Below are 16,653 nucleotides of genomic sequence, written 5' to 3' on the forward strand. Positions count from 1 at the left end.
CTTACATGATACTAGCATAATATTAGGAAAGAAATATCACTAGTAGAAAAATTCATTTTGGCACCGGTTCTTTAAAACCGTTGGGAAAAAAATTAGGCGGGTTTTAGTAAAATAGAAATGGAACCGGTTCAAACCAAACCGGTGCCAAATTAGAGAAATACCACCGGTTCAAACCGGTGGGAATTCTTAAAAAAAAATACCAGCTTTTCCTTATACGATAGCCCTTATTTCGATCCTCTCCTCTCTCTCCTCTCCCTTGCTCTCTCTCCTCTCTCTCTCTCCATGACAGCTTCCCACTGCAGCCACCACCACCTTGAAATCCGATACTTCAACGGCAGTGACAGATCCTCACTCTTGCCTTCTCTCTCCTCACAATCGCAGTCACATGCAATCGAAGCCACCACCGACCACCGCCGATTTCCCTTTCCTCCGATCTCCTTTTCATCACTGCGTCGCAAGCAACACTTTTCTTCTCGAAGTGTAGGGTACAAGGTAAAGGCAGGAAGAACAGGAAGATAGGTAATTTCTGGTCTGGATTTTTTAAATTTTACACATTTTCGCTTTATGTTGCTAATTTATGTGCTTATTTCACTGGTAATTCGTTTAATTATTGGATTTTGTCAGATTTAGAGTTTAGGGTTATGGTTGACTGTTTTTTATTATCAGTGTATGTTAGATTTGAGGGTTTACTTGCTCTTAATTTAGGGCTTTAAATTTTGATGTATTCCATTTTTGTAAGTTGATGTCGTTGGATTATTATGAATTTGGAGTTTAGTTTTGCTTTGAAAGCGATGAAATTATGACATTTTGATGGCTACTATGATGAATTAATTGTTCAATTTCTACTGTGGTTTATATTTTTAATCATTTATTTCGATCTATGTGTTGGGCATTATCTCTTTTTTTCTAGGATTAGTTAATTTTAAGATTAGAAATCAATTGGGAAAATTTTAATTGATTGTTTGATAAGCTGGGTTTGTGATTTTATATTTTGAATCGTTATTGTCATAAAGCTTGTACATTTTACTTAATATGGAAATTTAGGGTTTATCATGTTAGAGTAATGATCTGTTTTTGTATGTGAAATGCAGAAAATTGATAGCTTTCTGTTGGGTTAATTAGTTTGGTTTGTTCTGCTAATTAGGTTAGAAACAGTAGTGAGTTTTGTGAAATTATCAAAATGCATGATAAATTTGAGATTCTAGGGAGAAATTTTGTATATTTGGTTGAACTGGATGATCTAAGTGATGATTTTGTGAATGGATGGTGTATAGATGGGAAGACATTTAAGAAGCCACATTGTCTTTACGACAAGGAGCGATTGGATGCTGAATTGAAGCTTGTAGGAGAGTAGAGGCTTCGTAACAAGAGATAGCTCTGGAGGGTTTAGTATGTTTTAAGCTGTATTTGTAATGCCGCAAGGCATCTTCTTACTCTGCTCCTTGATATATCATTTGTTCTCTATGCTCTGTTTTTTAAAATCCTACTATGGTCTGCTCTTAGAATTTTCTCTGTTATTGAGCTGCTTTCCTTGCTTGTTCTAGGTTCCTTGTTCTTGATTATGTTTTCTTTTCTAGAAATGAGCTAGATGAATCGATTTAGGTGCACTGGTGATCTACAACGTTCTCTATCTTAAAATAGGAGTCTTGAAGCTAGTTCTTGTCAGTTACTTTCTACCAGATTAGTTTAGTTTTTTCAGTCTCCATGGACTGAATTTCTGAGAAATTGAATATACTCTTTTGCATGAATAAATCAAAATATAGTGAATATGACCGAATCACTATAGCACTATTTTTTTCTGTTTTGAAATATGATGCATTCGATCATCTGAGTGATTCAAGTTAACTATCACATGTGGCTATATCTGATGCATCTTGATTGATTCAAGTTAACTATCACATTCGATCATCTGACTGATATAGCACTATTTTGACTATCGAATGTTAACTATCACATGTGGCTATATCTGATGCATCTTGAACAACCATATAGATTATGTTACCCAAACTTGAGTACTATGTTGGATATCGTTAAGTGGCCAAGTGTCTTGATGAGTTATAATACTTCAATAATAACATCTAGAAAAATATTATAATAATGCTTATGATGTTCCGTTTTAATTGGCTACTACTTATTGACTTCAGCCAAGTTCCACTTGAAAGGAGGTTTGTTCATTTTGGACACCCAATGACAGCGGTGAACTATGTGTGTGGTGAACTGTATTAATTTCTTTGTGCTTTGGTGCAGATTTGTGTGTGGTGTTGGCATCACATAATGGATATGGCCTAGAAAGATGAGTCGGAGGGACGCTGCCTGCATGTTGCACTACATATGATAAAGACCGAATTGTAGGGATGGCTGCAAACTGTGAAAGGTTGTTTAACTGCTGCAGCCGCTGCCTCGCAGGCCCTGCTGCTGCTGCAGTAGCCGCTGCCTGTGGTGGATATTGGAGCCAATTCTCCACCGGAGCTCCCATCACCGCCACTCTCTTTCCCGGCGATGATATTGACACTGAAATTGCCGAATCCATCAAACAGGTCAGTTTCTCTTTCTTCTCTTTGATTTCATTTTATCATTCATTTTTGTTGCAGAATTTTGATTTGATTGTTGAAGTTGAATTGGCTTATATGATTTGTAGATGTATATATGGCGAATTTATTGTATTTTTATTTGAATTTGTGATTGTGATTTTAGGGTAGATTTTTTATTAGTTTCTCGATAATTGTCATATTTTTTTTCATAATTGATGTTGTGTAGTAACTCGACATATATTGTTTTCGGAATTGGAATCGGAATTGATTGTGTTATTTTCTGTGATTTGCTATTAGGAATTAGTATATGCTATTTTTATTCACTAATTTCAGTAATTAATGGTTTTTTAATTGTATAATGGTTGTGCTAAAGCTATTTCTACTCTATGATTTATGGATTGCATACCTTATAGTGTTTTCCTTGTGTGTGTGTGATGATCATGGGCTGATTTCTGCAATCTGGTTGCCCTGTTTGGTTTGCAAAGGACATAATTTTGACATAGCAGCTTGCAATTCCCTCGGTGACACCATCTTTTGGTGCAAGTGACTGATCTTTGTGTGAGTGCTTTGTTGTGCGGATTTGGTGCCCTATTTTGTTTGTAATGGTTTTGTGAGTATAATAGTATCTAATGTGATTTTGTTAATAATTTTGGATGTAAATTCATATGATTATGGGGGCTGTAAAGCACTTGTTTGTGAATTAGAGCTGTTGTGATGTGTTCCTATGTGGTGTGATTGTGCGTTTGTGTAGAGGCTGCCTTGTGGCTTAAATTGAAATTACGGGCTGCTGTGTGTAAGGAGTAGAGTAGGGGCAGTGAGGGAGTTGTGTGGGGTAAATTGGATTTGAGAATTCCTTTTGCTTGCAGAATAACTCTTACGAGTTGTTATCGTTTTGACAACACTGCTCCTAGAAATTAATCTTACGTCTAGTAACACATCAACACTTGATGGTAGTGTTACTTTAGTATTACTTGCATAGATCTTCCCACTTGCACATTAATATCTTTTTTCTTTGTCAACTTTTGTATAATCTTAATTACTTATTGTTAATCATTCAATACTTGCGTAGAGTTTACAAGCTCTGCACAAACCATAGAATCTAAGCCAGTGACGTGGTGTGAGATTCAGGCGGACGCTGCATCTCTGTTCGCTGCTGTTCTGCTACTACGCTGCTGTTGTTCTACTGCTGCTGCTGCTCTGCTACTATGCTGTTGCTGTTCTGCTGCTGCTGCTGCTCTGGTACTATGCTTCTCTACTACTATGCTGTTGCTGTTGCTCTGCTACTATGCTGCTGCTGCTCTGCTAGTGATTGTATGTAGGAAGTTGTTTCTCTTGTTATAGTGAATATATCCAGTGTATTTCTTTTTCTTTGTTTTTTGCAAGTGTAAAATTACAGGTTATCAATGAAATTATCAGTTTCAAGTATATTATGTATATATATAACAGTCTGCTGACAATTTCAGGTGAAAAAAGCAAAAAAAAAAAAATTGTTTTTTTAGGGCATTTTTGGCACCGGTTTTGAGCAGAACCGGTGCTAATAATTGTGTTATTGCCACCGGTTCTGAACCGGTGGCAAAACTCTCACTTTTTGGCATCCCTCACATGAACACCGGTTCAAAACCGGTGCTATAGGGGGGTTTTGAACCGGTGCTCTTTTTTATTTTTCTACTAGTGATAGGAAACATCATAATAATCATACTTGATATTAGAAATTTTAATTATTACCTTAAGCATGATATTAGGAAGCAATAAAACATCCTAACATGATTTCTATATCAAAAGATTTATTAAACAATTAAAGCACTTACTATGATGCCTCATACCTCTTTCTAATAACAAAATACACACGTTAGCAACTTCAAGGAAAATAATAAAATTAAATTAAATAATTGAAACAGGGAGTTAAAAAGTTTACACTGGATTTGGGATCAAACCCTCATAAGGTATCAACCTTTCACGTCTAGGGCGAAGGCAACATCGAACTTGGATAGGTGTGTCTAGATCTACTGTTTGCGGAATTGTGTTTTGTAAAAGGCTAGTTTAGAAAAGCTAGAGGGAGAAACAATAAGCTTTAGCTTAGAGAGAGAGAAGAATTAGAGAATTCTGGTTATGGAAACAGAGGTCAGAGGACCCTATTTATAAGAAAATAGTCCGGAATTGATAAAAAAAGTTAGAGTTCGAAAAAGAATAAAACTACATCCTGTCGCCAACGACAGAGCTTGTTGCCAGGCGCGGCACTGCAGCGCCAGGCGACGAACCTGTCGTCAGGCGATGCTGGGAAACACAAATGGGTGTCTGCACCTACCAGCAAGGATTTCTTTCCAATTAATCGAATATGAATATTTTAAATTACAGTCTAGGAAGTTGCTATATTTAAGATACTTGTTGGTTATAATCTGGACCCATAATTTAGAATGTTGAGTTAAAATCTTCCACCCGAGTTTGGCCATAAAAGATAAATTCCATCTTTTAAGGTCTCTTATACATAGACCACCCTTGGCCATAGGATCAAAAACCACATTCCAATTAGTTCTTGGGATACATCTACATCTGTTAACACGATTCCATAAAAATTGTTTACAATTCTTTTGAAGTTCCCTAAGGACACAAACAAGAAGAATATTAGTTTGCATTGCATAAACATGGTAAGAATTTTAAATAGATTTAATGAGTGTGCATCTTCCTGCCATGTTTAAAAGAATAGCTTGCTAACCCTTAATTTTAGCACAATTTTTATTAAGGAGAGGGAAATAATCTAAATGACTTAGACGTTTATGACTAATAATAATACCGAGATACTTTCCAAAATTGGATGTATTGGTAATATATATAACAAATGTCACATATGGACTTCTTAACGTTATAATTCATTTTCCTAGGGAAAATAGCAGAAGATTTCTTAATATTTATGGATAAACCCGAGATGCATTTGAAATGATCAAGGACTTGCATCATAATATTAATATTAGAGATAGTAGCCTTTCAAAAAAAAAAAAAAACATCATCAGCATAGAATAAATGGGAAATACTTATATTTTTAGCAATTTTCAAGGGTTTCCAATTTCCATCATCAACTTTTTCTTAGATCATACAAGAAAGTTGACGAGGGGTGGAACTAGGTCGTTGAATCTAATCCTCCCTCGATCAAACTAAATTTATAAACACTTAACAAACTATACAAGAATAGAGGCAAGTCAAGGGTCAAACCCAAAGGAACAATAATGTTCGAGGGCTCTCAATTATGCGCCTAAGCTAGGTCAAAGACAAAGATAAAGTGAGAACACTAACAACTAACAAACAAAGAAGCCAAACGAATAAACCACTAGGAATGGTATCAACAAGCAATCATGACAATTGTAGCAACTCGGAAATACATGCAAGTCAATGGTTGTGAAGACTAATGGCAAGCTCAATCAAAAGAGTCAACAAGCTATCTCCTAGAGGTCAAACTAGCGCCAACTATGAGAGACTCTAACTAGGAGCATCACTAATCAAGCTCAATCGACAATTGCAATTCCTAAATCAATGATCCGTATCATTAGAAACTACAATGCAATCTAGCATAATTCTCAAGTCCTAATCGAATTACACACATGCAAACTTCCATTAATCACTTTAATCTTAACATTTAATCAACACTATCCCCAAATTAAGCACAATCAATCAATCATACAAGTTTCACGCTATCCCTAGCCAAACAACTACTCAAACATCATCATCTAGTCACAAACAACTAAAGAAATCAAGAATCATCAAAATATAGAGAACAATTACACTCATCAACAATCAAACATAAAAATCAAACCAAACAAATACGAAATCACACAAAGCAATAAAGAGGAGAGAGAGTGAGAAATCCTCATTGATTGATAATGGTGATCTTCAATAAAATTGTCATCTTGAATCTTCAACCTCAAAAAAAACCATTGAAATTCCTCACTTTCACTCTCTAAAATCTACTCCTAAAACTAACCCTAAATCTCTAACCCAAAAACGGGTATTTATAATTACAAGAATAAAAGAAAATAACAAGAAAAGAAAATAAAAGAAAAAGGAAAAGAAAAGAAATGAAAATAAAATATAATAAGAAAAGAAAAGAAAAGAAAAGGAAAAAGAAATAGAAAATAAAAGGGAATTAAAGGAATGAAATATCCCCAATTCAAGTCAGAGGCTCGAAATTGCTCTTCAAGGATGGGAATTAATCCCATGTTTCGCACAACACAAATCAGACACATAAACGCACGGCTGCGATGAATGCGAGCGCGGCCACGTTGAGTGAGGTCCGAATTGGGCTTGCTTACGTTAGTTGTGAGTGCAGCTGCTGCCGAAAATTGCTGTTGGCGATGCGTGGTGGTTGCGGGTTTACTGCGGCTGGAGCAGGGGAAAGTAGGGGAAGCTGCGATTGGTGGCTGACTGGAGGTGCGGGAGGTACTGGTGCTTGGTTTGGTGATTGTTACGGGAGCAGGGGAGTTGAACTGGTGGCTGGTGGTTGCGGCAGTTGGAGGTGCGTGAGTGGTGGAGTGAAATTTGTGGCAGGTTGGGTGCGGAGGAGATGAAATAACTGTTGTGGCTGGTTGGTGTGAATTGAGCAGCAGCTCGGGTTCACGTGGTCGCAATTGGTAAACGGTGAAGCAAGGGAATTGCTGAAATTAATTTGTTGTATGGTGGTGCAATTGGTGGCGCAATTGGTTACCAAGAAGGCAAATGTGGCTTGAAAATAAGGGAAAAGGCTTAAAAGGTTAGCAAGAAGGCTAATGTAAACCCAATCAACTAAAAATAAATAAGATTATGGAAAATTTGTAAATTACCACTCATAAAGGGGTTTTATTTTGAAATTACCAACCATTAAAACTTTTTTTGAAATAACCACCCATTAAATTAAAAAAAAAATTCAGATTACTACCTTTTTTGAAATTCCGGTGGAAAATCCGGTTGAGGGCCCCACCTTATTAACTTCCCTCCTTTTTTTTTCATTTCCCTCGACCTAACCTTCTGATTGAAACATTAAACTCAAAAAAACATTTTCTCTCATCAATTTCTTTAATTAATTCAACCAAAAGCATCAATCTTTCCCCTTTTTCTTCCTTTAATTCTCTGTCAACTTTGCAACTACCTCTTAAGGGTTGAATCAGAACCCTAGCTTTTTTTTTCTGCAAATTGGGACCCTATTAGTACTTGCATTTCCTGTTGAAGTCGCCATCTTGGGGTGTTTTTTGGGGACCAAAAGTGCGTAGGTGAAGCTCCTGTCAAATGGTGATGTCAATGGCGACGACTGAGGTAAGCAATTGGGTCCCCTTACTATTTTAGACATGTAGCCAAATTGCAAAAAAAACCCCCATTTTAAAGCCCAGGAACCCTAATTCCAAAATTGCAGAAAACCCCAAATTTTATTGCCCCAGGAACCCTAATTCCAAAATTTCAAACATGTACCAGCTGCAATTTGAGGAAATTTGGGGCAAAAGTTGTGAATTGATGTTGGATAATTTATAAAGAAAAAAAAATCGAGGAGGGAAACATTAAAAAGAGTCAAATTCGCCGTTTTTAGCCGTTATGTGGGGCCCTCAAACGGATTTACCACCGAAATTACAAAAAAGGTGGTAATCTGAAATATTTTTTAATTTAATGGTTGGTTATTTAAAATAAAAGTTTTAATGGGTGATAATTTCAAAACAGGACCCTTTTTTGGGTGGTAATTTACAAATTTTCCTAAGATTATCCTAGAAAAATAAAAATTACCACCCGAAAAAGATGCCTTTGTCCTCCCTTAATGGTTCGGTCTCGTGTTTGAGAATTATGAGTCAAGATTCATGATTAGGTCCGCAATAGTAAAGGATCCATGCTGCTCATGCAAGTAATTGTAGAAGGCTTGAAAATCATGAAACCTCACAAGGTTGTAGCAAAAACTCACTATTAGCTTCAAATTCACCAAAAGGGAGCAATTGAAAATTTTAAAAAACAATAGAATCCGGCTTCAAGGTCCCAAAAGTTCTAAGCGACTAACTTAGCATACTCGATCCTAGAATCAACCAAATATACTCTCATAGAGTGCACACCGTTACCATTTAAGAAGAAAAGCATTCAACTATACAACTCCAAAAGTATTATGTCCAAAGCAAGAACAAAACAAAGATACATTGCAAATTTGCCTTGATAGAAACAAAAAAAAAAAATTTATTTGGATTTTTTCAAGATATAGAACATGGGAAAGCATATACAAAGGTGCATAGCATACATGAATCAAAATCACATCAAACATAATATAATACCCCCCCCCTAAGCTTGAATGAGACAATATACTCAAACATAAATGATAGAAACCATGGTAGGGGAAAACAAGAAGATCAATCTAACAAACCAACATATATTCTACAAGTCATCATCCACTTGAGAAAGAGCAAGGAGGATATTACTGGATATTAGGTGGGTGTAAATACCCGTAAATGACCCAATTAAACCTTTCAAAACAAATTTCCTCAAGAATTGAACCTTGCCTTCCATATGCTAGCAAAAATAGGAGTCAAACTTCCTTGATCCTTGATCCAAATCGAAGCACCAAAGTATATCAAGTCATGTACCTAGAAAAAGGCATACAACATTTCCATGTTAGAAAATCTATTGTATAAAGAAAACAAAATGAAAGCAATTAAACACGAGTTACTTCCCGATAAAGGCTTGCTTAAGGTCCAAGCTTGACCGCTCTAGAAAATAATAATTCAATGCACGCAAGAGCTTGCCAAATGCATTAATAATCATTTCATAAGATAAACGGTAGGAAAATTTCGGGATAAGAACATGCTACAAGATTGTTGCACGCAAGTGAGAAGGTAGATGCCAAAAGAAAGAAGAAGAGGGATCAAAAGGAAAAACAAGAAAATAAGAAGAAGAAGGGGGAATAAAAGAATGGAAAGAAAAAGAAAAAGGAAAATCCTCCTCACTAAAATATTTTTGGGTGGCAATATCACCCTTTTCATCAACAATAGACGAATGAGGGACATTATGATCATCATAGAAAAGGGGGGTCCCCAATATGATCTTTGAGATAGGAAGGGATAAAAATAGGGCAAGAGGGGATGTGGTCAAACCTTCGAGAAAAAGGGGTATGAGAAATAGGCAAAAGGGTAGCAACTCCCTCAACACAAGGTCTCACATCTCCAATGAAAGCATGAAAATCAAACATAGAGTCCTTAAATGAAGATCTCTCACAATCTACATCTCCCTCAAGTTCAAAAACTCCAACGGAATCAACCTCATCCTCCTTTGCACCACAATAAATAACCTTTCCTTCAACTATCTCAAAACCTAAGTCCTCAAAACCTTGCATGAGTAGAGGTAGAGCCATCGTAAACTCATCTAAATCCAATAAGCTTTCTCGATAAACTCATCCAAGTATCTATAAATATTCATATGACTCTCAAAAAACAAATGGGACATTACCTCAAAAGAGTCTATATATTCATAGATTGAAGGCTCGCAAACATACACTTGAGGCTCATCAAGATGGGAAAGAGGGTTAGGATTTTCAAATTCAACTCTCTCTTCATTCTCAACTCCTTCACCATCACTCATATGCTCACTAATGGGATCCTCACACTCTCTTGGTTGCTCAAAATTATCATCATCACCCTCAACACACACATTGGATAGAGATTTTTCACGAACAAGCATTAAGGATGACAATTGGTTTTCTAGCTCTTTACCTCTCTTTCTTCCCTCCTCAAGATGCTCCACACTATTTTTCATCACCTCCAATTGACTTCTCAAAGAATTAAGAATCGACTCCTTTTTAGGCCCAAGATCATCACTAAGCTCAATATGCCTAATTTGAGTTTCCAAAGTAGCAATAAGAGATTCAAAAGGTGTAGAAGATTAAGGCTGAACAAGAGAAGAAGAAGTAGAACCAATATTTGAAGAATAAACATTGAAATCATGAGCATATACATCACATTGGGGGTGGGGGTCAAATCAAACATATGAGATTTGTCAACTTGAGCATGCACCTCATTATCATGAACAAAAGAGGAAATAGAATTGAAAGCATTTGTTCTAGGTTACCTAATGGGATCATGTGATACATCATGGGAAATCATGCTAGCATTAGGAGAATTAATACATTGCGCATCAAAATTAGAAACATGATTACCCATATTATGAACATCCAAAGCAAACCAAACATAAAAATCTCAAGCATCATCAATTGACAATGCTCTAAATCTACCATTATGCATGCATTCAACTTTATTCCTAGTTTGTTAATTTAAACCAAAATAACAAATTTCACAAGCCTCCCAAAGACTACAACAATGATAGTCAAGAAATCCCTTAAGTCTTTTGAAATATTCACAAAAAGGCTCACTGTCATATTGAGGAAATGAGAAACATGCCATTTTTTTTTCACAAAACAAACAAAAATCAAATAAAAGAAAAGTATGTACAAAGACCTAGACTATAGCAATAAAAAACACTCAAACATAGACACCGTTCCCCGACAACGACACCATTTTGACGAGGGGTAGAACTAGGTCGTTGAAACTAATCCTCCCTCGATCAAACTAAATTTATAAACACTTAATAAACCTATGTACAAGTATAGAGACAAGTCAAGGGTCGAACTCAAAGGAACGGTAATGTTCAAGCGCTCTCAATTATGCGGCTAAGCTAGGTCGAAGACAAAGATAAAGAGAGAACACTAACAACTAACCAACAAAAAAATAAACCAAACATATAAAGCACTAGGAACGGGATCAACAAGTGGTCATGACAATTGTAGCAACTCGGAAATACATGCAAGTCAATGATTGTGAAGACTAATGGCAAGCTCAATCAAAAGAGTCAACAAGATATCTCCTAGAGGTCAAACTAGAGCCAACTACAAGAGACTCTAACTAGGAGCATCACTAATCAAGTTCAATCGACAATTGTAATTCCTAAATAAATAGTCCGTATTATTAGAAACTACAATGCAATCTAGCATAATTCTCAAGGCCTAATCGAATTACACACATGCAAACTTCCATTAATCACTTTAATCTCAACAATTAATCAACACAGTCCTCAAATTAAGCACAATCAATCAAACATACAAGTTTGACCCTATCCCTTGCCAAACAACTACTCAAACATCATCATCTAGTCACAAACAACTAAAGAAATCAAGAATCATCAAAATATAGAGAACAATTACACTCATCAACAATCAAACATCAAAATCAAACCAAACAAATATGAAATCAAACAAAGCAATAAAGACGAGAGAGAGTGAGAAATCCTCATTGATTGATAATGAGATCTTCAATACAATTGTCATCTTGAATTTTCAACCTATCAAATAACCATTGAAATTCCTCACTTTTTCTCTCTAAAATCTACTCCTAAAACTAATCCTAAAACTAGAGAGAGAAGCTCTCAATTAAGCTAAGAAAAATAAATTCTATTTCTACTTCTAATTCTAATTCTACTTGTTTCTCTCTCTAACCTAAAAATGGGTATTTATAATTACAAGAATAAAAGAAAATAAAAAGAAAAGAAAATAAAAGGAAAAGGAAAAGAAAAGAAATGAAAATAAAATAATATAAAATAAGAAAAGAAAAGGAAACGAAAAAGAAAATAGATTGTAAAAGGGAATTAAAGGAATGAAATATCCCCAATTCAAGTCAATGGCTCGAAATTGCTCTTCAAGGATGGGAATTAATCACATGTTTCGCACAGCACAAATCAGAGCCATAAACGCGCGGTCGCGATGAATGCAAGCGCGGCCGCGTTAAGTGAGGTCCGAATTGGGCTTGCTTGCGTGAGGTGTGAGTGCGGCTGCTGCCGGAAATTGTTGTTGGTGATGCGTGGTGGTTGCGGATTTGCTGCTGCTGGAGCAGGGGAAAGCAGGGGAAGCTGCGATTGGTAGCTGACTGGAGGTGCGGGAGGAATTGGTGCTTGGTTTGGTGATTGATGCGGGAGCAGGGGAGCTGAACTGGAGGCTGGTGGTTGCGGTAGTTCGAGGTGTGTGAGTGGTGGAGTGAAATTGGTGGCAGGTTGTGTTAAATTAATCACAGAGGAAGCAACACATCCCCTGCTTCGGCCCCTGTCACCACGTCCAGCCATCACACTCACAATGTATTGGTGTTACAATATCTCAAAAGAAACCTCACTGACAATAAAACTCAAATCCCCACAATTGGAATTTGTATTCCCACAATCTCAATCACCACTCCCAATGTTTAGAAGTAAAAAAATTCTCACAATAAAAATTGTCAGTCAAATATATATATCCCACAAACAGTAGGATGCCGCAAACTAATTCCACAATAGATCCGAATCACTGATCCGATCGGAAAAAAATTGAATATATGTGTAGTCTCACACTCCTCACGATTTCACGAAATTATGTAAATTACGTGTAATCAATTCTGTAGTAAAAAAAATAAATTTTGGATCTTAAAATTTTGTGAACTCTCACAAACGCACAACAAAGAACAATGTCTATGAAAAACAATGTTCAAGAAAATATTAATTTTGGATCTCACAAGGCTCTTGATACCATGTTAAATTAATCTCAATGTGTAATTCTCTATAATTCTCATTCATCACAAAGGCCACATACAATATTTATATATTAGGTATACTTGAAGGGCAAGACCAAATAACCTAAATTAGCTCACAATATACTCTAGGAAATATTTTCACAATATTCACAATTATATTGTTTCCTAAAATATATCTATCCCAATAGGTTGGGTGCGGAGGAGCTTAAATAACTATTGTGGCTGGTTGGTGTGAATTGAGCAGCAGCTCATGTTCGCGTGGTCGCAATTGGTAAACGGTGAAGCAGGGGCTGCTCTGAATTGCTGAAATTAATTTGTTGTATGGTGGCACAATTGGTGGCGAAATCGGAGAGCTGCGGTGGCTGCTCTGCGGAGGTAGATGCATGGTGATGGTGGCAGTTTTGGTGGTCAGGAGGCGTGTAATTCGAGTTGTTGCTTTGCTGTTGTGTGGTGGAATAGGGGAACATGGGAAGCAAGGGAGTTAGGTGAGTGGTGAGGTTGGTGGGCACGAGCATCGTCCTCACAGCATGCTCATGATTATGAACACTAAAGTAGGCAGTCCCTAAACACCATGATTGTGGGTTCAACACTACCCTGCTTGAAAACGCGGCTTTGCAAGTGCGAGGAGTTGAACTTGGAATATCCACCTACAAAACACAAATAAAACCAAGGATAAAATGAAGTAAAATAAACTCAAAATTAACAAACAAAACTCTGAGAAATAAAATGAAAATGAAAAGAATAAAAGAAAGAAAACTAAATAAAATGAAAAGAAAATAAAGGAAAGAAAATGAAATGAAAATGAAAACGAAAATAAAATAAAATGAAAACTAAAATAAAATGAAAAATAAATCTAAAAAATCTAAAATAAAGGAAAAGCAACTAAAATAACGAAAATAGAACAAATAAAGAAGAAAAGACTAAAAAAACCATCAAAATGCACAAAAGCCATAAAACAAGAGAGGAAAGGTAAAATAGAGAGAAAATGCATAAAACTAAAAATTTATTGAGAAAGAAAGCTATGAAAAGAAATTAAAAATGACTTAAATGCTCATCAAATGGGTGACATTTATGACACCAATCAAATACACCCAAGCTTACCTTTTTCTCGTCCTCGAGAAAAACAAAACCAAGGGAGAAATGATGAGCTTATTCAAACAAAAAAAAAGAAGAGAAGAGATAAGAATATACACTAACTCACTTTCTTAGGAGTCACGGTCATTTTAGCAATTAAAGACAAGCCATTTAAACCCCTAGATCTCCCTAGAGGGTGAGTGATGCTTTCGTAAAGGTTTCCTAAGAGATTAACCTATAACTTTCGTAATAATACAAACAAGGCAAAGCACAAAAAAAGAAACCAAAATACATGAAAAGCAAACAAATGTTCATGAAAGGACTTTTTCAAATGTACAAGCATAAATGAATGCAAATCTTTCTAAACAAGTAACGGAGTGCACGTTCTAAGATATCTAAGGTTAATTGAAACATAGGATATGCTAAGCATAGAGAAATAAAGAAACGCAATTCACTTTCATCTCAAAACATTTTAGCACATTCTCCTAATTATCTTCAAATCTACTTTTTAGTGAGCGTCTCTATAGTTCCTCGAAGGAACCGGAAAAACAAATAGATTTGAGGTTTCTCGACATCTTGACTTTGCATCCCCTTTCCTTAGGCTTTAACTCATAATGCCCTCCCTCGAAATGTGACTCATCCTCTAAGTCAAAAGGTCTTTCCCAATGGTTGTAACGTAAAGGCAAAAGTTTGAGGCCAGGTAGCCTAAAATTTAAATATTTGGCGGTATCCCTAATAATGAAGCAAAGAACAGGCCATTACTTAAAATCACAATCAAGTAGTCACCAAACAAAAACAAAATAACACCCCCAAGCTTATTCAAAGCTATACTCACAAACATATATACAAAAAGCGTAAACGCTTCTCCCCCAAGCTTAAAGGAAGCATTGTCCTCAATGCTTAGAAAGGGAGAAAAGAATCACGTCAAAATATTTTTGAATTTTCTCATTTTCACCTCTTTTTTTTCTTTCTTTTTATGCATATATTCAAAGCCATTGTTCTCGCCTCTTTTAACTTTTGGACGGCTTTTTCAATTTTGCATTTATTATGACCTTGCCTTTTTAACTTTTGATGCCTTTTTTTTTCCCATTTATTCACTTGCCATTATTCACAATATATATCTAACACGAGCTTGCTTACAAAAGGAACCAATATCCATACTTAAATACCACAATCTCCAATAGCATGACCATTTGCTTCACAAAAACCAAAAATGGAAAAAAAATGAAACAACAGGCTAAAAATTCTAAAGATGTGGCTTGAAAAGAAGGGAAAAGGCTAAAATGGTTAGCAAGATTCAAGATTAGGTCTGCAATAGTCAAGGATTCATGCCGCTTATGCAAGTAATTGTAGAAGGCTTGAAAATTATGAAACCTCACAAGGTTGTAGCAAAAACTCACTATTAGCTTCAAATTCACCAAAAGGGAGCAATTGAAAATTTTAAAAAACAATAGAATCCGGCTTCAAGGTCCCAAAAGTTTTAAGCGACTAACTTAGCATACTCGATCCTATAATCAACCAAAAATACTCTCATACAGTGCACACCGTTACCATTTAAGAAGAAAAGCATTCAACTATACAACTCCAAAAGTATTATGTCCAAAGCAAAAACAAAACAAAGATACATTGCAAATTTGCCTTGATAGAAACAATTTTTTTTTTTTTTTTTATTTGGATTTTTTCAAGATATAGAACATGGAAAAGCATATACAAAGGTGCATAGCATACATGAATCAAAATCACATCAAACATGATAGAATACCCTCCCCTAAGCTTGAATGAGACAATATACTCAAACATAAATGATAAAAACCATGGTAGGGGTGTTGGGGTTTGGTGAGTCTGACTCACCGCGGAAACAAACCCAAAAACAAGACCGCACTCGCAATAAATAAAACCATAAACATAATTAAATTAATCACAAGATTAAGATAATCTAATTACCTTTGACGCGTGCTTCGCTCCAAAATGAGCTCTTACTTGAAAGCTTCAAGTCCCGCTCACACGGAGACCTCCAACGAAGTCCACCCGCACCAACAAAACCGACTAGGTCCAATGTCTTGGGGTTAGCAAGACCCGACCAATAAAACCCGAGTAATTATATTGAGTTCAAAGGTTTTCACTAATTGTGATGCCTTTTCCAACTCTTACTCAAGCATCATTCCCAATGCCCATACTTGGGTATTTATAGGAAATGATGGGAGTATCATTTACTCTCCCATCAATGTGGGATAGTATGATTTTTCCATTTTATTTTAAAGCTAAAATAAAATTAATAATCAAGCTAGTAATAAATCAACAAGTGGCAAGCTCATGTGAGTGGTTAGGTGAGGACCACTTGGAGAAGGGGGGGACCAAACTTGCTCCCCACTCCCTCTCCCATAACCGGCCACCTCACTCCACACACACTCAAGGACCACAAGCCACATGGCACCCACCCTTGGGCACCAAGGCAGCCAAGGTGGGCTGCCATGTGCCGCTGTCCGTGGCAGCCACGCCCAGCAAGCTCAGCAGGC

The 16,653-nt window shown here is 36.3% G+C and overlaps 1 long non-coding RNA gene across 2 annotated transcripts; it reads left to right on the forward strand.

Annotated features, from left to right (window-relative positions):
• The first annotated feature begins 243 nt into the window (after positions 1-243).
• Positions 244-3,956, forward strand: LOC145626896 (uncharacterized). 2 transcript variants are annotated; one of them, XR_014111148.1, is made up of 4 exons: positions 244-519; positions 1,275-1,389; positions 2,248-2,537; positions 3,601-3,956. It is a non-coding gene; the product is annotated as an uncharacterized LOC145626896 (long non-coding RNA). The 2 variants fall into 2 exon arrangements; XR_014111147.1 differs by having other exon boundaries at positions 1,275-2,537.
• The last annotated feature ends 12,697 nt before the right edge of the window (positions 3,957-16,653 follow it).

This window comes from Chenopodium album, chromosome 4 (assembly GCF_948465745.1).
Source record: "Chenopodium album chromosome 4, dcCheAlbu1.1, whole genome shotgun sequence".
NCBI lineage: Eukaryota > Viridiplantae > Streptophyta > Magnoliopsida > Caryophyllales > Amaranthaceae > Chenopodium > Chenopodium album.